This window comes from Euprymna scolopes, chromosome 10 (assembly GCF_053919585.1).
Source record: "Euprymna scolopes isolate OS-2025 chromosome 10, ASM5391958v1, whole genome shotgun sequence".
In the NCBI taxonomy this organism is placed as follows: Eukaryota; Metazoa; Mollusca; class Cephalopoda; order Sepiida; family Sepiolidae; genus Euprymna; species Euprymna scolopes.
This window is the reverse complement of record NC_136491.1, coordinates 49,144,823-49,163,983: the sequence shown is the minus strand read 5'-3', so window position 1 is coordinate 49,163,983 and position 19,161 is coordinate 49,144,823.

Here is a 19,161-nt window from a genome sequence, read left to right as displayed (position 1 = left end):
ATCTATGTAATAAAATGTCCAGCATGCGATAAATCCTACATAGGCGCTACAAAAAACCTTAGTAATAGAGTAGCCCTACACCGATCCAACATCAAAATCGCGGAAAATAGGCACCTGCATGTATCACAACATATACACACATGCAGTGGAGGCAGATTCGAGATAATGCCCATCTTCCAAACTGACAACTACTTCTACTTGCTAACACAAGAAAAAAACTTCATAGCAAAGTTTAACCCCGCCTTAAACATCTCTCTATAATTATACACATAAATAGGCAAAACACAAAATATACTTACACGCATGCATACTGGAGTAGATGTGCACCCTCACACACGAAACAAAAGAAGCACAATAAAGTACGCGCACACTTTCACGGGTGCGCGCGTCCATACCCAGTACCGTACCATTTCTCTAAACTAAACAATTAGAAATCATACGTATGTATGTGTATCTGCGCACATGTGTGCATGTATATATGTGTGTGTGTGTGAGTGTATACATGATTGTGTATGCGTGTGTGTGTGTGTGTATATGTATATATATCATCTGTTATCTATGCTCCATCTTGTTTGTGTGTGTACGTGCACTTATGTTTGGGTGACCGAATACATGTATGCATATGTACTTGGATTAGAAAAGAAAGAAAACTTCAACCAATATATACATAAGGTGGGATGTATGAATATGTATGTGTATGTGTGATTGTGGGTGCATGTGTCCATATATATATGGGTGGATGAATGTATACGCATCTGTATGTGTGTGTGTATATATATACATATGTATGCATATGTATGATAAGGTAAATGTGTTCGTGTGGATATGGATATACGCGTATGTGTGAGCCCCTGCATATATCTCTCTATGTGTGTGCATGTGTGTGTGTATGTGTATGTGCCTACATAGTATGTGGATGTTTGTGAGTATGTATGCACATACATGTATGTATATATATATATATATATATATTTTTTTTTTCTTCCTTTGAAGATTGTAATGCCGGGTATGGGGCAGCCAAACCAGCTGCCAACATTGCCCCGCTTTTTTATTGAAACAAACCGAGAGCTCTTTTTAGTATCCTCGCTGTTCCCTTAAGTGCAATTGTCTGAATCTCTTTTGCACTTGGTTCACCAGGAATATTAGTTAGGTAGGACGTGTGTATGTGCGTGTATATGTGTGTATAAATATCTTCTCCTACCTATTCTCCATCTTACTTGTGTGTGTGTGCGTGTACTTATGTCTGAATGATTAAGCGCATATATACATGCGTGTTGGGAAAAAAATAAAAATAATAAAAATTAAAATAAAAATAAACAATATATGCCTGACGTGTTAGTGGTGGACGTGTGTGAGTGTGTAGGTGGGTATGTATATATGTATGCTCCTACGTGTATTTCTGTGTATGTGCGTGTGTGTATGTGTGTGTGCCTGCGTGCGTGTGCGTGTACATGTGTACATGTACATGTATGTATATGTATGCGTGTGTGATTGTGTGTGAGTGTGTGCTATACATGGGGAAAGAAAGTCTTTAAAAAAACCCTAAAAAACATAAATTGGCTAAAAGCGTCCTCTTTGAATCTAACTTTGACCGGACACTTTGAACACTTACGGTTGGAGACAGAATGTCTGAGACCACACATCACTCTGAAAAACACATTTAGTATCAGCGGAGGTAAAAATAACTTTTCAAACTACCATTTTAAAGAAAAACTTTTTACGAAAACATCTGATGAGAGCACACCCTAAGCTCGAAACGCGTTATAAAAATATTTTAAAATAAAAATATGATGAAAACCTTTAAAAAAAAAACACAATTGTTGATGGCTACACTCTTTTAAATATATATATATTCCCGTAAGGAAGTTTTAAAGTGGTAAAGAACTCTTCCATTGATATTTTAACTAGCAAAACACTGCCTGTTCAGGTAGGATAGTCTGCTTGTGTGTGTGTGTGTGTGTGTGTGTGTGTGTGTGTGTGTGTGTGTGTGTGCGTGCGTGTGCGTGCGTGCCGGCGTGTGAGTGTCCGCAGTCGAAGGAAAATCATAAGTAAACAATTATATAAATAATAATGAATAAACAAATTACCGTGTAACTTCGTGTTTCGTACTGAGTGTTATTTTAAAAAATAAGATAAGGTAAATTCCAAATTTTCTTCTATATTTTAATTGTTGTTGGAATATTCTAAAAAAAAAATTTCGGAAACTATTCCCTTTTTAAATCTGCAATGAAGAGTTCTTAAAACGATGAACTAAAATCGAATCTGACCACCAGGGTTCACGTATCACGTTTATGTGTGGACATTTTTTTTTTTTTTTTTGCTGAATGTTTCTTGTCCGAAACGATTGAACAAAGAAGGAAGAGAGATGACAAAAAAAAAAACTAATATTCGCTACTTAAATCTAACTGTCTGGCAAGTTTTCATAGGTGATCAATTAAGTTTCTTATATTTGGTCGTTCGCTGTCTAATTCAATCCCTGTATAAGGAAAGAAGAAAACGATTTTTATAGCTCAGTCTGATACCTTATGTGGATGGGGTATATATATATATATATATATATATATATATTTATATATATATATATATATATATATATATATATATATATAAAGAATATATATATATGTATGTGTGTATGTATGTATGTATATATATGTGTGTATGTATGCATGTATGTATGTATATATATATGTGTGTGTATATGTACATGTATATATATGTATATATGTATATGTATATATATATTAATGTGTATACATATGTATATTTATATATATATATATATATATACCTGTATAAGTATATGTATATTTATATATTATATACATGTATAGGCATATGTGTATATGTATATATACATGTATATATGTATATATGTATGTATGTATCTATGTATATATCATGTCAGATCATGTCATATGCTACTGGTACAATGTAACCCAGTACTACCTGCCTCATGGTCGGGTTACCGGCGACTAAACTGGTTTCCCCACCAGACTTGATTGGTGAGGAGGGTGGCTAGTCTCCCTGAAGGATTAAAAACAACGGCCAACTAGCACTGTGTGTGTTTGTGTGTATGTACGTGTGCGATGGAGTGGAAAGGGCTCCCGTAAGCCGTGGTGAAGGCAACCTTTCTAGGAGAAGCAAATCTCTGATTTAAAAAAAAAAAAACATACAGCTGGAGATCAGTACCCCATTAAGCTGGTATGCAGTTCAACTTGTTGCTGGCTATCTTGCTCTTGCTTGTTGCTGGATCTCAACATTTTGAACCGAGAGAGAGACTTAGCTGTCGTACAAAACTAAAACTCTGTAACATCATCTGTTTATAGATACTCCTTCAGGCATTTGTCTATAAAAATGGTCCTGTAGCGATGGAAAAGTCGTGACGCGTTGAGGCTTGAAATGCTGAAAGAATCTCTTTGAGCGTGTGAATTCACCGGTAGGACTTAAAAAAAGTCGTTTTTGAGCTAATGTGTCTGAGGGAGTGGCACTCGTCTGAGAAGACGTTGCAATCTTTTGCATAAGAATTTTTCATGTACTTATTGGGTCGACCGTGTGAAGGTTGCCAACATCCTAAGCGAAAGTGTTTCTCTGGAATGACATGGATTCGACTTGGCACACCCAGAACGTCAGTCCGTGTCGTTAACCACTTAGGTATCGGCGCCTCCGAATATTTGTCTCAATGATTTTGTTTTATTTGTTTGTTTTTTTTTTGTTTTTTTTCAGAAGTTTTTTTTTACGATAAATCCATGAAGATTATTAAAAAATATTTGTATTTTTATACAGTATTTCTCCACAGCAACTATTTTATATTACAATCATTAAGTTGTTTCAGTGTGGGGCACGATCGTTCTCATTAAAGATCCCTTACTAGAGAGCTCAGCTCACGGTGGCTATTGCGCGGATTTACTTAGTTCATCTTAGTTCATCTGTATCACGTCCCTTTACTGTTGCTAGAAACGTTTCCGTCTTTCTTACATGTATTTCCTTAGGATGTTCTCTCCTAATTCTTACCGGTCCTGGATATGACTTTAAACTATATCCGATAGTAAGGCCCCAGCTTGCGGGCCTTGGGGAGTGTGGAGCCACCCTTTAATTGCCATTGCTCCCAGGTCCACTCTGACCCGGAGTGGTAGTACCTGTTAGGGTCCCAACTATGGGTTAAATAGAATCTGACTTTAACAAAATATACTCCATTAAAAGTCGTTCCTCAAAATAACTAGATTCGGCATTAAATAACCTGAAAAAGGTTGATATGCCGTAAAACAAAAACAACCAACCAACCTAATTCTTACCCTTCTTCGCCTCTCTCTCTCTCTCTCTTTCTCTTTCTCTCTTTCTCTCTCTCTCTCTATCTATCTATCTCCATCGCTTCTCTCTCCTCTCCCCCCTCTCTCTCTCTCTCTCTCTCTCTCTCTCTCTCTCTATCCCTATTTCCATAATCTTTCTCTCTCTTTCAATCCTCTCTCTCTCTCTCTCTCTCTCTTACTCTCTTCTTATATTTTTCTGTCTTTATTTTCTCTCATCCAATTTCAAATCTTCCTCCATTTCCAGACGATAATTTCGTACGAACACACAGCCACATACAAATGCGTTTGTTCAACGAAAGTTCGCAGTGCTTGTGGATAAGGGCCAAACACACGGTCACAAAAGTAAATCATCGCGGTGCATCCTGCTAACAAGATATACATTTATATATATACATACATATATATATATATATATATATATACATATATATATATATATATATATATATATATATATATATATATATATATATATATATATATACGCGAACTTATACAGGCGCACACTGACAAATCATGGTATTATAATAAAGAATAAAAGACACTAATGCATCGATCAATTATTAAAAGTGTAATAACCAAATCAATGGTTAACTCTTCACGTCCCAACAAAAAATAGTCAAACTTAACGCGGATTAGACGTACATGAAACCATAGTTTCTTATAATAAGCCGCATACAGGATATATACACATTAGAATATTACATGCACTCACGCACACACACACACACACACGCGCACACACACACACACGTGCACACACACACACACATATATATATATACATATATATATAAACACACACATATATATATATATATATAACTAACAAGTAGTTACTTAATTCACGTTAATATTATTTATTGCATTTATCTTACACGTGTTTCATTGAATGGCAAAGATGGTATTTGGTTCTGTCCCACTGCAAGAGCTTAGACACTAGGCTCGGAAAGTGGGATTGGGAAGTCAGCGCCCCAGAGGTGGGGCATTCTGATCTGCAAAAGATGGCCCGTCATTCCCCGTGAAAGTGCCTTAGGCGATTAGAATTAAACTAACCTTTTCTCAAAGAGAGAAGGCAAAGTTTGGGAGGGTGGACTTCCTAGAATTGCACAGAATTTTACTCCCACCAAAAAATGAACAGGGACCGCATAATTACAAGAATGGTCTAATCTCTGTTGATTTAGGGGTCCAGGTTAAAGATCCCTAGCTGAGTTGGGTGCCGAATCGGAAGGATATACCAAACAGAACATCAGAGACTTACATTGATTCCTCGGGAAATATATACAGTTTTTGGATTGAAACGTCAACGTGATTATGTCATCGCAGTTGTTTCGAAAAGTGTTGATGGTCATACACAAGCCTTCTTCACTATAAACAAATCATTTGCGTTGATTTCGGATAACTTTATTATTGTATGACCGCCACACGTCGAAATCGATTGTAGAATCCATTATATATATGTGTGCGTGTGTGTGTGTGTGTGTGTGTGTGTGTATGTGTGTGTGTGTGTATACATGTGCATGTGCACATATATACACACATAGGCGTGTATATATATATATATATATATATATATATATATATATATATATATATATATATATATATATGCATATGCGTGTGGATGACTACATATATATATATATATATATATATATATATATATATACCGCGATAATGTGAAAATATTTATAAGTGGATAGAAATGTAATCGGCGTCTGATATTGTTTATATATTACAAACATTAAATTGTCATTTCATCGAGGCTTGCGGTGAGATAGATAGATAGATAGATAGATAGATAGATAGATAGATAGATAGATAGATAGAAAAACGATATGAGTGTAAAAATCATAAATGAAAAAACAGATGGAATTGAGAAGGAAATTAATACTCAGATTCTTATTAATAAGAACAAAACAAAAACAACATTACGGCGATTGTTTAATCGAAGTCGATTTTAATCATTCATAAATGAAACAAAAAAATGCGAAAATTATGAAAATATAAATAAAAATAGAATAAACGAAAGAATTAACGGAAAAGAAAAATGAAATGCTGAGAGAAAGAGAGAAAGGGTTAAAGAAAGAAAGAAAGAAAGAAAGAAAGAAAGAAAGAAGGAACGATTGCTAGAGGAAAAGAAAGATTGAACGAATGAAAAAAGATTACGAAAATAAGAAAACATAAACTCGAACTAACCACTGTAGCTTTTAAGAAGAAAGAAACACGAACCGAACGAATTAACGAAATTGTTAGAATGAAGAAGACAACGGCAAGAAAGAAAGAAAGAACAAAGAAAGAAAGGAAAGAAAGAAAGAAAGAAAAAAGAAAGAAAGAAAAAAGAAAGAAAGGGGAAAACAAGGAAAAGAAAAATAAGGAAAATAACCAAGAAAAAATGCAGACCAAACAAAAGAAATAAAATGTATGAATAAAAATCAGATTTGCTCGAAGAAACAAAGAAAAAAAAGACGTTCTAATCAACGAATGAATGTATGATTAATAGAAAGAAAGAAAAAACGGACGAAAAAAAACGAAAGATTGATCAAAAGAAAGAAACGACCGAACGAAAGTTTGAAAGAAAAACATCAATGAAAGAAAAAAATAGTAACGAACGAGAATGTTATTGGCAGAAAGAAAGAAAGAAAGAACGAATAAGGAATAGATGAAAGATTGAAAAAAACATGTCCAGAAAGAAAAAATTCATTAACCTTCGGATTAGTCTCAAAGTCTTTTTAATAAAAACTATGTATTTATGTATATATTTATTTTTTAAAATCGATTTGGTAATCATAAGTAGGACAACTTTTAGAGTAAATGTGGTATTATGGTGATTGGGGAATCTAGCTAAGAAAAGGACAGACAAATATTAGGTACAGTAAAAAGGATGACCAGAGACCACCTCCCTGCCCAAACTTTTAAATTGCCTTGTGCCAAATTTTATGTATATATTATAAATCTTTTTTTGAAATATATAATTTTTAAAGCCTAGTATCTGGATAATTCCTCGCTTTTTTTTCTATCACGCTAAGATCCCGTTCCCATTTAAAGACCTGCTTGTTTTCGGTTCAGAACAAACCGAGGAACAGTGGACCTTTTAGCATCAAGAAAGGACTGTGAAGGTAATATTACCTGATTCAGAAAAAAAAAATTGTTTTTTCTCGACTCCCCGTTTTATGCCAACAAAATCCTTATAAATATGCATATTTATGGACAATACAATTTCTAATCATTTGAGGATATAAAAAGTCGGACACTCTTTGAAGTAAATGCGGTATTTTAGTGACTGAAATGATTCTAGTTAAGAGTAACATTGACATTTCTTTACCAAATTTTCCCTCACTTTTGAATGTCCTTGTGCTTAGTTTGTTTTTGATGTAAAATTCTTATATTTTCATCAAATTTATATTCCAAAGCATAGTATCTGTTCTGTCTTCGGTTAGAGGGTGATAATTTTCTTTTTACTGCGGCCATTTTTATCTGTGTCCAATCCGAGGTACCTCTTTTGTGTGAACTGGATATGCCCCACATAAAAAACGACCTTGTGTCTTACTTTGCCCTAGTGGAGAGGGAGGGTGCGGTGAATAAGGATAGAAAATTGGAACACAGAACAGAAAAAAAAAACGAAAATGTCTAATTGATTTTAATCAAAACGGAAGAAAAGAAAAGAAAACAATGAAATTACGAAATGAAAGAGAGAGAGAAAAAAAATGTACGTAACAAGATCCCGGCAAGATTAAATCGAATTCGAACCCAAAACTCGCACATACGCTCACGCACCGCATAAAACGAAAAAAATAATAATAATTAAAAAAACAAAAACGAAAGAAAAAAATGTAACAGACCAAAGAAAGAGATTGAGTGAGAGAGGTGGAGACGGGAAAGGCGCGATTCTTTGCCCGTCTTTGAACTCGCCCGATTGAATAGGCGGTCGACGCGCGCACGAGCGTGTGTTTCGCTTCTGTGTGTCTGTGTGTAGAGCAGAAATTGATTACATTCTTCAAAGAATTATTTCACAGAATCGGATCAAACATCAAAGGTTTTCTGATAGTTGCGAAGATGTTCAAACTGAGCAGCGACCTCGCCACCACCCCTCATCCCCAACCCCTTAAACACTCACTCCTCCAAAATCGCCACACCCAACCCAGATCACCACACTCAGCCATCGAACATTCTTTCAAACGATCTCCATCAGCTTCTCTCTCTCTCTCTCTCTCTGTCTCTCTCTCTCTCTCTCCCTCTCTCTCCCTCTCTCTCTCTATCTATCTATCTTTCTCTTTATTTCCCCTCATTTATTTATCTCTCTATCTTTCAGTGTGTAATTGTTCGATCGATGGTTTGTTCTTAGATCATTTTTACGCTCTTCTCTTCGACTACGCTTCTTTCTTTCTCACTCTTTCTCGCTATTTTTCTTTTCTTCCTTCTCTCTCTCTCTCTCTCTCTCTCTCTCTCTCTTTCTCTCTCTTATCCTCTAGCTTTCTAGTGATCAAATGACAACACGTCCAATTCGTATACAAGTGATTCGGGTTTCGACTCTAAGGAAGAATCCAAACAATGTTTGCGGCTTTCCTGGTGTGTGGAGACTACGTTGTTAGTTTCATCATGAAAAAGTTATATGTCCGTGTCCGTGTGTCCGTGTGTGTGTGTGTGTGTACACACATATATATTAGGTATAATCACGTTGCACCGGTTCTTGTGAGATCACCGAAGTTAAGCAACGTTGAGCCTGGCTAGTAGCAGATGGGCGACAATTTGGAAAATCTAGGCGCTGTATGAGCTCTCCGCTTATCTCCACATTGTTTCTAGTCATTTTGGACCTCCACTTGCCATTGTTCTTTAACAATGTGACCCAGTAGTGTGGTTGGAGATTGCGCAACTCTTGCCACAAAAATTCTGCGCACAGATACTCTTACAAAGTGTAGCTATAATATGTCAAGAGTGAAGGTTGGCTGGGTTTGTTTTTTTTTTATTTTACGGCATATCAACACCTTTCGGGTTATTTAATGCCGAATACAGTGATTTTAAAGACATTTTTTAATAGAATATATTTGGGGGGTTTTTAAGTCGGTTTTTATTTAACCCGTAGTTGGGACCCTGACAGGTACTACCATTCCGGGTCAGAGTGGACCTGGGAGCAATGGCAATTTAAGGGTGTCTCCACACTCCCCAAAGCCCGCAAGCTGGGGCGTCACCATCGGATATAGTTTAAGGTCATATCCAAGACCAAGGGTTAAGGAAGCCACTATATATATATATACATATATATAGTAAGTTATAAAATATATATGGCGATTAAGCTACACTGAATATTCCGCGTTTCATTCACTCTAGGACTCTTCAGGCTTGCAAAAAGGGAAGCACTGGTGATGTTTGGGTTTCGATTGACTTTTCTACGAATTTTCCGAATATCACAATGTAAAAGGTTTCTCCTGGTGCCCTTATTCTTTTTGGGTTTGGTGTTGGGGTTCTTAACGAATAAAGCCAAAGTTCTTGAACCCCTTTCCAGTTAAATCTTTGATGAACAATCCTTCTGCGAGCCCAGCAACAATCCTTTCCTTTTCGATAACCATTAATCGCCCCTTTTTTGGAATTTTAAAAGACCCTGCAATAAAGCGCTAGACAGTATAAATTACTTGATAATAAATAAAATGTCATAACTTCATGAATATCACACGAATTTGAATAAAATTTCAGTAAATAACTAACCTTGAAACAGTCTTTTGATGATACAATTTTCAGTTCTTTTGTGACGTATATTTAGTGAAATATTGATATTTTACTAATTTGCAATAAAGCGCTTGACGCAGTTTATATATATATATATATATATATATAGATATATATATATATATATATATATAGTAGTAGTAGTAGTTTTATCATAATTATTAATGCATTTTCACCTCAAACAAGACACAATGCAACTTTGATGTAGGAGGCTTCTATCAGAGACATAAGTTACAGGGATACTATGTAAGTAGTTAAGCAGCAAAATGTTTTTTTTTTTACATTACACTTGAACTTCTGCATGTCAATAGAGTCCGGAAAGCAGGAACTTGGAAGGTAATTCCATAATCTAATAGTTCTAGGAACGAAACTATTAGAGTAGTAGGTTTTCTTACATCTAGGGATCACTACTGTGTAGGGGTGGCATTTTACTGTTTGTCGGGTTTGTCGGGTTTGTCGGGGGTATTTACGTCGAATGGAGTAGAAGGGCTTGTAGAACAGGCAGAGGGATGCAACATCGTCGATAGGTCAGAGTTTGAAGCTTAGATAACAGTTAAGGACCTATCAAGCTGGCAACTCTCTTTTGAACTCTGTTCAGGAGTGAAAGACTAGTAGTTGATGCATCAGCCCAGATGTGACAACAATACTCCATACATGGGCGAATGGTGGCTTTGTAAAGGTATAGGATACTTTAAGGCATATGTAGCTTTCTGGCATGGTAGAGAGAGAGCTCACCTTCTTCGCAACATCCTTGGCAATGTTCTCGATTTATCTGTTCCAACTCATGTTCCCTGTGAACATAAAGCTGAGGAGCTTCAACGAATTACTTTCAAGTAATGTATCTTTAGCCATAGCTATTGATGGTTGATCAGGTTTCTTGTAATTATTAAAGAAAACTAACTTAGTCTTGGCAGCTTTGAACGTTACTATCTCTTTATGGCGCCATTCCACTACAGACTGGAGCTCTTCTTCTAGAGTTTCAGCCATTGCCTTAGATATGTGTTTATTCGTTTTCCTTTCGTGTGTGTTATAGGGCGTGGTCTCATCAGCAAATATATCCATCTCAGAGACTATTTAATCAGTTACTTTAATTATGAATATCAGGAATAATAAGAGTGTAAGAATCGATTTCTGAAGTACACCCGCATTTATATCATATTGTTTAGACGTACGACCATTAAGGACAACCTAGATTTTTCTTTTATTTAAAAAGAGATTTAATTATGTTAAGTATTCGTTCAGTAATACCATAGGATCTGATTTTCATGAGAAGACCATCCTGTCATACCCTGTCAAAAGCCTTAGATATATCTAGGGCTGCTGCCCTCTCTTTACCTGCCTCATCCAATGCTTAGTATATACGTTTAAAGATTACAGTTAGAATATCTGCAGTAGAACAGGATTGCCTAAATCCATATTGATGGTCGGACAGAAGTTTAGCAACTGTAAGGTATTGGACTAGAACTTGATTAATTATGAACTCAAATATTTTGACGAAAAGAGGAAGGGGGCTAATGGGACGATAATTTAATGAGTCAGTTCTTTCGCCAGAATTCTTGTAAACTCGTACCACGTAAGCTGTTTTCCAGCAGTCAAGAAAGCAAATTCGTTAAGGCATTTGTCGAAGAGTTTGGAGAGAACTGGAGCAACCTCAGTAGAGCATTTTTTTAATAGTACAGACACGTGCTTTTTTTGTCTAGGTTTTTATTGATATCATGTACTTGGGAAGGAGTTATTTTCAGATTATCTAGTATGATTTCTGCCCGCAAAGAAAAATCAAGGAGAGAGTGGTTTGCTGGACCCAAAGTAGATATTGAGTCAAACTGGCAGGCAAGCATGTTAGCCTTCTGAGTTGTCGTGCAAACAGTCTCATGATTGTTGGATTGTGGGGTAATTGTTGATTGCCCATCATTTACTACACTGTTGTAAATTTTGTAGAAATCAATGCGTTTTTGTTGGTTTCGGTATATTCTCTCTTAGCTGTCGCTACTTCTTTCTTACAATTATTTCTAGCTTCTATAACTTTGGTCTGTTTATACTTGACTTATACTGGATAAATCTGCGGTATGCATGCTGCCTCGGAGCAATGGCTGTTGCGCAAGTAGAAATAAACCATCGGAAGTTTGCTATAGAACTTCCGTGTGGGAACATGTGCTTTAATTGCTGCTTTGAAGCATTCAGTTGTCTCATTTGCACGCTGTTCCGCAGAAAGAGAAAAGATATTTCCCCATGGGGCACCTCTGATGTGATCTCTTATCGCATCCCAATCAGCCTTATTGTAGTACCTTATCGTTTTAAGTAATGGCTCTCCAACTTGGGGTCGAGAGTTTAGAGTGATGTCAATCAATATCACAACATGATCATCATTACCGAGTGGGCAGGGGGTATTTGTTACACAATCTTCAGTAACTGTTTCACAAATAAATCAAGAATTGGGGCTTGCTGGTCCTGACGATTTGGGAGTCGGGTCGGGAATGTTACTGTCTGTCAAGGAATGGGATATAGAAAGGTTATGGATGATGCTACGAGCTGTGTCTGTGTAGTTAGAGAAGCCAAACCCATTTTTATGGTGAACGTTAAAGTCACCAAATACATGTATTTTGGACGCTAATTTCACGGAGGATGCTACGTTTATGCTGTCAGAGACATTATTCGATTGCAGCCCTGTGTCGAAGGGAGAGCGATAAAGAAAATATAGGTAGCTAATGCTATGTTGTAGAGTTAGCTTAAAGCACATAAAGCCCTCGTCATCTGATTCTAGTTTCCCTAGGCATAGGGAGGGTGTCAAAAATATAGACTCCAAGTCTGCGCATGTGTCTTACGACAAAGTGGAAGATAACCAGACATGGGAAAGATGATAGGGAGGATGAAGGAGTGCAAGTTAGTTTCACTTAATGCTAAGGTGTCCGGGGCGTTTACTAGGAGAAATTATTCTTCATCATCTAAGTTAGTTCTAAGTTCACGGATATTTGTAAATGCAAGCCTCAAGGGAGGAGGCGAATCGTTGTTTTATGTATATATATATATATATATATATATATATATATATATATATATATATATATATATATATATAACGTTTATTATTTACTTTAGACGTACTCGGTTTGTATATACCAATCGTAATGCATTAAAAAAATCTTTCTCATGAATATTTTTATGATGAATATATATATATATATATATATATATATATATATATATATATATATATATATATAATTCAAACACGATACTTTGTGTAGCCACCATCAACCAAGTTCAAAACTGTCTTTACCCTCCTGGACATTGAGTTTACTAGAGTTTCACATGTAGCCACTGGAATGCTCTTCCACTCTTCAATTATGACGTCGCAGAGCTGGCGGATATTTTAGACTTTGCGCACTTCCATCTTCTGCTTCAGGATGCCCCAAAGATGTTCTATTGAGTTCAAGTTTGGAGACATGCTTGGTCAGTCCATCATCTTTACCCTCAGCCTCTTCAGTAAAGCAGTGGTTGTCTTGGGTGTGTGTTTTGGGTCATTGCCTTGCTGGAACACTGCTTTGCGACCCAGTTTCTGGAGGGAGCGAATCATACTCTGCTGCAGTATTTGACAGTACATGTTGGAGTTCATGTTTTTCTCAATGAAATGTAACTCTTCAATACCTGCAGCACTCATACAGCCCCAGACCATGACATTCCCACATCCTTGCTTGACTATAAGCATGACACACTTATCTTTGTACTCCTCAAATTGGTGTGCATGGCTGTCCCCCAGGAGAAAGCCACTTCCGAAGGAATACACAAGAAAGCCCGCAAACAGTTTGCTGAAGACATGTCAACAAAGCCCATAGATAACTGGAACCATGTTCTATGGCCTGATTAGAAGAAATTTAATTTTGGGGGTTCTGATGGCCTTAAGCATGTGTGGCTATTTTGTCCTTTCACGTGTTTGTTTGTCTTTTTCGTATAAATAAAACGAAACTCTTCGAAGCAAAGCCATCAACGGCCTTTCATGCCGCAACCTCTTGAAAGCAATTAGCTTTGATCGATGTTGGGAAAAACATTCATATCAGACAGTTGCTATTCATTTGAGAGTTCCGTCTTTTTCAGGGAAGTTCAGTTTCCTCAACATCGTGGGTAAACAAATAAATAAAATGACGGAAAGCTGAACTGGCCTTAAGCCAATGTTTATTTCTGGGCCTGCGTGAATTCATAGCAAGTTGTTTTACTTAACATCGATAAATTTAAACACTTTTTCACTTTCTCTCACGTCATAGCGTAGCGGTAAGATCTCAACTTTTCTTTTCTGCCTTCACATCACGCGTTCGTAACAGGTTCGAGTCTGCCTGAATACTAACATTTTTTTGTGTGTTCAACTTTGACCACTTGGCAACCAAATTTTTGCCACAAAACTGATTAAACAGATTGCTGCATCTCTGAATGCTCTGTATGTAAAATTTCAAATGTTTAGACCTAAATTTGGCTTAATAGTTTGCTAGAGACCGAAAAATGGTAAATCTGTTGAACTTTGACCCGTTGGCAGTCAAATTCTCGGCCAAAAACTGATTTAAAAGCTTGCCCAAGTTTAAAAAAACATTATGTAAATTTTCAAATATTTAGACCAAAAATTGGCTGAGTAATTTGGTAGAAACTACAGAGGTAATTGTTTTACCGTTGACCCCAATCTTGACCTCTAAGCATTTATTGGTTCTGGCTCCAATCGAATAATAAAGTTTGATCCATGTCCAAAGAACCTATATCTAAAATTTCAAGTGTTTAGACCCAAAATTGTGGTAAGAGTTTGGTAGATTTCTCAAAGGTCAAATTTCTGGCTGAAACCGATCGAAAAGATTTTCCCAAATATTAATACTCCTTATTTCAATCTGTAGACCGAAAACTGATAGAGTCATTGTGTAGGGAAATGTATACACACAGACAGGCAGACGTGCACACACACATACACACACACACACACACATTTCCACTTTTATATATATACTAGCACTCAACCCGGCTTTGCTCGGTCCCCATGTACTGTTCATAACTCTGTGTGCATATGAATATATTAAAAAGTGTGCATATGTATGCCTTTCTATATAACAGACTTCCTAAACTACCATGGAGGAAAGTTGGTAAGGACTGCAGTGGTCAATTTTTTAAAACTTTGGCCCCAATATCGATACCTTAAAATTTATTGTGTTGGACTCAAATCAAGTTAAATATTTGACCCATGTCCAAGTAACCTCCACCTAAAATTTCAAATGTTTAGACCCAAAATTGGTGGAGGAGTTTGTTAGAGTCTGCAAAGGTCAACGCTTTCAACCTTGACCTCTTAGCAGCGAAACTTTCGCCCAAAAACTGATTAAAAAGCTCGCCGCATGTCTGAATACTCTTTATGTAAAATTTCAAATGTTTAAACCCCAAATTGGCTGAATAGTTTGCTAAAGACCACAAAGGTCAAATCTTTTGAACTTTGACCCCTTATCAGCCAAATTTTCAGCCAAAAACCGATTAAAAAGCTTGCCCTATCTCTGAATACACTTTATGTAAAATTTCAAATATTTAGACCAAAAATTGGCTTAGTAATTTGGTACAGACCGCAGAGGTCAATTTTTTAAAACTTTGACTCCAATTTTGACCCCTTAGCATTTATTCTTTTGGGCACAAATCAAATTATCAAGTTTGATCCATGTCCAATGAACTTATATCTAAAAGTTCAAGTGTTTTGATCCAAAATTGGCGAAGGAGTTTCGTTGAGTTCATAAAGATCAAATCGTTGAACTTCGACCATTTAACAGCCAAATATTTGGCCGAAAACTGATCGGAAAGATTTTCTCAAATCCTAATACGCTTTATGTCAAATTTCGAGTCTGAAGACAGAGTTATTGTGTAGAGTAATGTACACAGACGGTCAGACAGACACATACACAGACATTTTCACTTTATATATATATTCTGGTCACCTAAAAGGGAACTCAAATACTCACCGATAACTTATAATACTGAAATGGAATTATTTCGGAATTCAATACAGTCGGCGTGGTAAAACGAAAATGATTGTCTGGTATATCATCTTATTTTCCCGCTTCTTTCCACTAATTGGAATTTAATCCATGCACAAACGCTGTTTATCTGTATTAGAGCTCTTTAACTCGAAACCGGAGTACATTTTCTGCAGTTGACGCGTCACAATTGAGCCATCAGTGATCATAATACGTATGAACACGTATTTCCACAATTTCAACACTATCTTAGTGCTCTGTTCTTTTGCGAAGAGTTAGCTATTTACACTAAGTGAAGCCCTTACTAGAGAGTTTGATACAGCAGTTTATTCGTATTTCTTTTGTATTTTTTTCTCTATTCTATAAGAACATTATCCATTTCCTTGTTCTTACTCTCTCTCTCTCTCTCTCTCTCTCTCTCTCTCTCTCTCTCTCTCTCTCGTTATTTATCTGTGTATTTTGTAATTTCATCATCTTTCACATTTTATAAGTGACCTGATAGTGCCGATCCTGGTAACAAGTAGTGTACTTTGGTTCCTATAACAGTGTTAACTGCAACGATATCGCTTGAGCGGAGCCCCATTGCGATCCCCTACGTGTAGCTAGTCTCGAATAATTCAGCCGCCAGGTCAATTTAATTGCCATAATACCTATGGGCCCTGACTGATATTAGCAAAATGTCAACTAGTAATAATAAGAGCCCGTGTGTTCGAGTGTGTGTGTGTGTGTGTGTGTGTGTGTGTGTGTGTGTGTGTGTGTGTGTGTGTGTGTGTGTGTGTGCGTGTGCGTGTGTGTGTTGTGCTGGATAATAAAATGACGCAATATCGATGCGAAAATAACAAAGAATAATGACCAAGAAAGGAGGTGTTGATTCGTTTTGCAAATTCAATTGATCTGTGGGTTTGTTTGTTACATAACTGAATAAAACTAATCGACCAACAAGAACCACGAATGAATAATTGTTCAGTTAAAGATTTAGTTTTCTGTAAACAAAAAAAAAAAGTTAAAAGCCAGTCTTTTTATGATTTGACCGCTGACTTTAACGCACTGACAGAGACCAGCATGCCTTTGATGATTGGTTATTTTGGTTTAGTATTATTTTTTTTAGTTATTGCTAAAAGATTTATTCCTGCGCAAAAAAAAAAAACGGTAGTGTTATTTCGAATGAGAACAAAAAGACAATGTCAACTCAAAGTGTTGAACATTTGACCGCAGTGACGAGATCAAATTTGGCCGTGGGATTACTCGCTTTCAGATTCGAATGAAAAAAATCATTTTTTAATTATTGTTAAATGTCATTTCGATTGATGATAAAGGAAATCGTCAAAACCGAAGAATTAACCTGTTGAGCCTAGCTAAAACACAGGATTTGCTGTCATCGCGTGTCATCGGGGTAAAGCTGAATTGCATAAGCCGGTTTGGTGTGTTGGATTGACCAATCGACTCCTGCATAATTGGATGTGTCAAGCAGTGATTGAACGATTGAGGAGAGAGATTGCGCTTCTGCCAGAACACATTTTCGAGATAAATAGCGGTGCAGAGTTGTTTTTCGGCAGAGAGTCAGTCTGTCAGACGGAAGAAAGAGCAGAAAGTTCTGTCTTAGAGACGGCTGAAGTAAGTTGCAAAGTTTGAACACCAAAGCAAACCAGTTCCTTACATGAGGTATAAGTGAGAAAATCTCCAAGAAGCGCAACGATCAGTAAAACCTCTTGTAATAAAAGAAAAACCGGACGAACGAACGTCACTGCAAATTGAAACAAGGAATACCCTCGACATTGAAAAAAAAAGTGAACGGGAATTGACTTACAAAAAAAGCAATGATCTCGATTTTTCTTTTAACAACGTAAACATTGGCTAGAGAGAGAGAGAGAGAGAGAGAGAGAGAGAATAAAAAACAAGGTCGCCTATCGCTAGAATTTGTTGACGATAACGTTGATACACACAATTTTTATTTTTAAGTGTATATTGTACTAGGTGCTCGGCGTTGCTCGGGTGTTTGGAGGTGTGTGTTAAGCAAAAAAAAAGTGTTAGTAGGCAGGCAGGCACGTACAACGAAGAAGAAAAAGAACGTGGAAAAAACGTGACGTCTTTGTCGTTGCGTCCATCGCAAAACCGGAAGTGGCGAAGGTTTAAATTAAGGCAAGTCAATCGAAAAGAGATGATGACTTTCGAAAATATCGGCGAAAAAAAGCGACCCCTCCCTGTAGAAAAATTCCCTGTTGAGGGGGAAAGAATTAATGTTTTTAACCAATTTTTTTTCGATATTTGTTTTATTCATCGGTCTATTGGTCTCATCTTGAGTGTGATTTTCACAACGTCTCAGTCGATGTAGCCACCGCCTTGTCGAATTCGGGAATGTTTCTGTTGTACTCGGGAATTTGGACGGAATGTTAAGCGGAACCCTTTATTTACTTCACGGGGGTCGCGTGCTCTTGTTCCATCAGCCATGACTGGATAGAGGTCCTAAGTAATTCGCAAACGTATTTTTCTTCGGTTGCCCACACTGAGGATTGAACCTTCAACCTTCAGGAGAATATCACTTTTATGATTGATTTTTCCCCATACTCTAACCACTTCACCACGGGTCTTTGCCTTAAACCTATTTTTATTTCTAGTTGTAAATATCATTATTTATTAGTAATTATTACTGTATATCAATGTATATCTATCTCTATATTATATTATTATTAGTTTGCGATACTTAGATTTGCAGCTCTCTTTTGAACCTTGTCCAAGAGTAAGAAACAAGTAGCCCAAATGTAGGTGAATTTCACTTAGCGCTAAGATATGCGGGGAGTTTGCTAGGAGAAATGAATTAGTTCTAAGCCCGCGGATATATGTGAATGCAAACCTCAATGGAGGAGACGAATTGGTTTTGTTTGAGTAAAACAAAATCAGCCCAATCCCATTGCATTGCCATATACAGCACTCAAGCACCCACCCAGATGCCAAGTTTTAGGGGAAGGGAATGTGACAGGAGTGAAGTAACGGCGTTCATTGCTCTAGTCCGAGAAACAAGGTCAAAATGAATGTTTCGATCGAGTTCCTGTGATCGCACCTCTGCGCCTGGCTAACGGGCAAAAAGGTGTATGAAAGCAGTTTAGGTTTGCAAACCGGAAATTTGTTTGAGTCACCAGCTCTAG